This window comes from Cryptomeria japonica, chromosome 1 (assembly GCF_030272615.1).
Source record: "Cryptomeria japonica chromosome 1, Sugi_1.0, whole genome shotgun sequence".
Taxonomy (NCBI): domain Eukaryota; kingdom Viridiplantae; phylum Streptophyta; class Pinopsida; order Cupressales; family Cupressaceae; genus Cryptomeria; species Cryptomeria japonica.
This window is the reverse complement of record NC_081405.1, coordinates 427,163,414-427,168,206: the sequence shown is the minus strand read 5'-3', so window position 1 is coordinate 427,168,206 and position 4,793 is coordinate 427,163,414.

Below are 4,793 nucleotides of genomic sequence, written 5' to 3'. Positions count from 1 at the left end.
AAAACTCTTGTTTGAAAATTCTATGATTCCTCTCAAGCCATATATTCTAAATAACAATAGAAGGAGCAAGAATCCAGAGAATAGAATGAAGTCAAAAACAACAAAGGCCAAGTCATGAATTGGGACAAGAGATTAGGACAAATAGAAGATGTCCATCCAAGCTTTCCAAATAGCCAATACCAGCAATCCGATGCAAAAGGACAATGCAAAAACACATGATCCAAAGATTCCATGAAGAAGCCACAAAACACACAAGGAAACACAGTTGTAATCCCAAGTCTATCTAATCTCATCCCAGTAAGGACTCTATCTTGTACTGCTAACCAAGCAAAAGAACCAGCTTTAGGAAGACAAGCCGAATGCCAAAAGAGTTGAGAAGGCCAAAAGGAAAAAGAAGAGGGATGAGACAAAGACTTATAGCCATCCTTTACTGTGTAAGAACTCGACACATTCTTAGTCCAGATCAAATCATCCTCCATGTCCTGAAATACAAGCATTCTCTTCTTAAGTTCCTGTACATAAGCATCCTTAAGTTCTTCATCTACTAACACAAAATCTATGGATTTCTAATGAAACACAGGATAGGGACCCGAAACATCAACATAACAGTAATAAAAAACAAACAAACCCCAATGACCTTTAAGGATATCTAATAAAGGAGACCAATCCCAAATACTAGTCATAGTAGCATGCCCGTTCCAAACTTCATCCCAAAATCGAGCCTTTCTCCCATTATGGATTACCCAAGAAAGGTGGGGAAGAATAACCGATCTACAACTAGTAATAAAATTCCAAAAAACTGACCCTTTTGGAAGAGATGAAGCTGTGAATAAATACTCTCTAGGAGCCCCTCTCAAATATTTGGCAAACATGAGAGAAGCCCATTTACTTGAGGGATCCTTATAGAGCTTCCAGACTAACTTCGCCCCCAAAGCTCTATTCTGAATTACTAAATCTATTATACCCGATCCCCCTAAATCCTTAGGAAGAGAAACCTTATCCCAGTCAAAGAGAGGGATCTTCTCCTTACCTCCAATATTATCATTCCAAAGGAAATATCTTAAAGAATACTTAAGCTCATGAACAACCTTGTGGGGTGTTTATAAAAAGACATCAAATAAATGGGAATAGCATTAAGCATTGATTTGATCAGAAGAATCTTACCGGCTAAAGTAATCCATTTATGGTTCCACCACCTGAACCACTTTGTCCCAAAAAATTGTCTTATCTAAACCAACAAAAAAGGGAATGCCTAGATACTTACGAGGAAAAGATCCCACCACAAAACCCCAAAATTGAGTCAACCTATTCTGAACTAAAGGGGAAATATTCAGAAAAAAATAATTAGATTTGGAGCTATTAACTTTCTGACCAAAAAAAGCAGAATAGTCTACAATAATTTTCTTGATGACTTTAGCCTCTGCCAATGAAGTAGAACCAAATAGGAGAGTATCATCTGCAAATAGACAATGAGATTGGGATACCAGATAACCATCAATCTTAATTCCCTTCCAAATATCTGATGATCTAGCAACATGAATAGCCTGACTAAAAGCCTCATCTAAAAGAATAAACAAAAAAGGGGACAAAGGATCCGCTTGCGTAATACCTCAAGAAGAAGTAAAAAAACCAGAAGGGGATCCATTAAGTAAAAATAAAAAATTGAGAAAAAGAGATGGAGGAAAAAACCCATTTAATCCAACTATGAGCAAAACCAAATTGTCTCTAAACAAAGACTAATGAGTTCTAGTCCACCCGATCATAAGCTTTGAGCATATCAAGTTTAAGAATTATAGCTGGAGTCTTCTATAAGGAGATGGAATGCAAGACCTCATGCGCAACAATAGCACCTTCTAAAGTTTCTCTCCCAAGTACAAAACCACCCTGCTCAACATAAATAATCTTAGGAATGAGTTTAGCCAGCCTAAATAAAATTGCCTTAGTGATGATCTTGTACAAGGTGTTACATAGTGCAATTGGATGGAAATCAGAAAAAGATTTAGGATTATCCACCTTAGGGATAATAGCAATAAGAGTTGTATTAAGCTCTTTTAAAATGGTTCTATTATGCCTAGACTCCTCAAGAGCTAGAAGGACATCATTCCCCACAAAATCCTAACATTTTTTAAAAAACAAAGTAGTGAACCCATTAGGCCCCGAAGCCTTCTCTGGGGACATGGAAAAGACCACCTCTCTTAACTCAAGACTGGTAAAAGGAGCCATAAGAATCTTATTATCTTCTTCATTAATGAGAGGAGGAATTGAATCAACAAAATTACTATCCAAATCCACTATGTCAGCAGTAAGCAAAGACTTAAAAAAATCTAATAGCCTCAAAGGTAATTTCACCCTCGTCAAACAAAAAATTCTCATTGGAATCATGAATGCAAGATATCCTATTACACTGCCTCCTTAATTTGGTTGAGGAATGAAAAAAATTAAGATTCCTATCACCTTCTGACAACCACGAATCCCTAGACTTCTATCTCCAATAAGATTCCTCACGGGCCAAAACCTCCTCAAGTTGAGCTTTCAAATATTTAAGCCTATTAAAGGACAAATAATCCACACCATCATTTAAGATAAGCTCATTCACCTTTTCAATTTCATCTTGTATCCTAGCCTTCTCTCTAAAAATATTCTTAAAATGAATTGAATTCCATTCTCTAATCCTCCCTTTAAGATAAAACAACTTTTTAATAATCTGATACCTCCTAGACCCGTTCACATGAGGGGAAGACATCCACCAATCTTTCAACAGGGGCAAAAAAGATTGATCCTCGAGCCACATCAGTTCAAACTTAAAAGGAAGTTTTTGAGGAGCTTTATCCTCAAGAATAGAGAATAGAATAGGAAAATGGTCCGAACCAGTATAAAGGAGAACTCAAGAAAAGAATTCCCAATCAGTACCAAACCAATTTTTAGATACGAAAAAGCGATCTAATCTCTCAGCACTATGAAAGAAATCCTTTCTCATGTTTGTCCAAGTAAAAGGGTCATTCTGAGTTTTACAATCAACCAGATTCATATCCTTAATAAAATGATAAAAATCAACAATAATGTGCTTATTTGGAATAATACCCTCCAATTTCTCTTCAAGACTTGAAATAGCATTGAAGTCCCCCCCAAATATCAAAAAGGTACGCTTCAGTAGAGATGCAATCACAACTAATCTCTCCCAAATATTCCTCTTCTCAACAATACTAATGGGTCCATAAATATTGAAAAGACAGAATTTAGCATTGGAAAAACTACTTTTAACCAAACCTAGCATCCAATTAGAAGAAGAATCAACCAAAGAAAGCTCCACACTATAATCATTCCAAAGGAAAGAAAGCCCTCCTGAAGCCCCCTCAGAAGGAGAGATACAAAATTTCCAAAGCTTCCAGGAGGAGAACAAGGACTCGACAGAATACAAGTTTAATTTAGTTTCTTGCACCATCACAATATCACACTTCATTAAAACCCACTAGGACTTAATCAAGCTTCTTTTGTTAGGGGCATTTAAGCCCCTAACATTCCAGGAAATGATCCTCATTGGCCTCGAGGGGAGACCGAGGCTCCCCTCTTCACACAATTACTACTCTGAGAGATCTTTCCCTTGGTAAAGTCCTTCTGAAGACACCTGTTATAAGCCAAAGACCTTGTAACAGGAAGACTAAATGGCTTCTTTTTTCTCTTCCCCTTAGAAGAATCCATCGAAGAAAGAAGTGTTGATTGGATTCCAACATCAATTTCTTGTTGGGTCTTGACATGCTTTGGTTTATGACCCCTCTTCAAAGGGGTAGTGAATGGAGATACTGGAGAGAGTGGAGACTGAATCAAAGGCAACCTACCTCCACTACCCAAAAGAATATCAAGGACACTAGGAAGCTTATTTTCCTTATCCGGATCAAGCACCTCAAAAGGGTTAGTTGTAGGAAATGAAAACAAATCATTATTCAACTTAACCAAATCATTATCAATAGAAGTAATCACTCTATCTACTACATCAAAATCAAGAGTAATGTTATTCTTGTTAACAATATTCTGAACCTGAGCAATGAGATGATCATCCCGAGCAATGAAAGGACTATCCAAAGACTTATGAAAAGTAGAATTGGAAAGAGAACTAGATCTACCCATCTCATAATTAGGTTTACCCAAAACATCAACTTGTGAAGGAGGAACATTAACATATTGAGCAGTCAAAGAATTTACTGGAACATAAGAATAAACCTTATTTAGAGCAAAACCACCCCCAGATGGGGCATTCACACACAAAGGATGCGGAGCAGGAACAAAAGAGTGGATATTAGATCCCTTTAATATATTTTATATTTTAGCCCATGAGAATGATTCCAAGTTAGAAAAATCCTTCTCCGTGAAACTAGGAGAAGATTCCAAATCATTAGAAGTGGACTTGGTTGACACCCTTTTCATATTAAAAAATAGTGCAAAATCCATAATAATAAAAGATATACAAAACCAATCAGAATCCCTAACAATATTTTGACGTCAAATACCAACAATAGATCTAATATTGCAAGTCCGAGGAAGAGAAGTGCTTGAGTTAACTAAAACACAAATTTTAACAAGGAACATATCATCCTTAAACACTGAATGAGATAATAACAATTTACCAAAAGAATCCCCAATTTTCTGTAAAATATCAAAATTAACAAATTCAAAAGGCAATTGAGGAAGCTTAAACCAAATCAGAGTCTGTTTGGAAGAGACCCAAGAAGGATCGAAGAGGGGTTTCCATAAATCAACAAAAATTAAATTCCTACCCAGCCAAAAGAATGGAACCT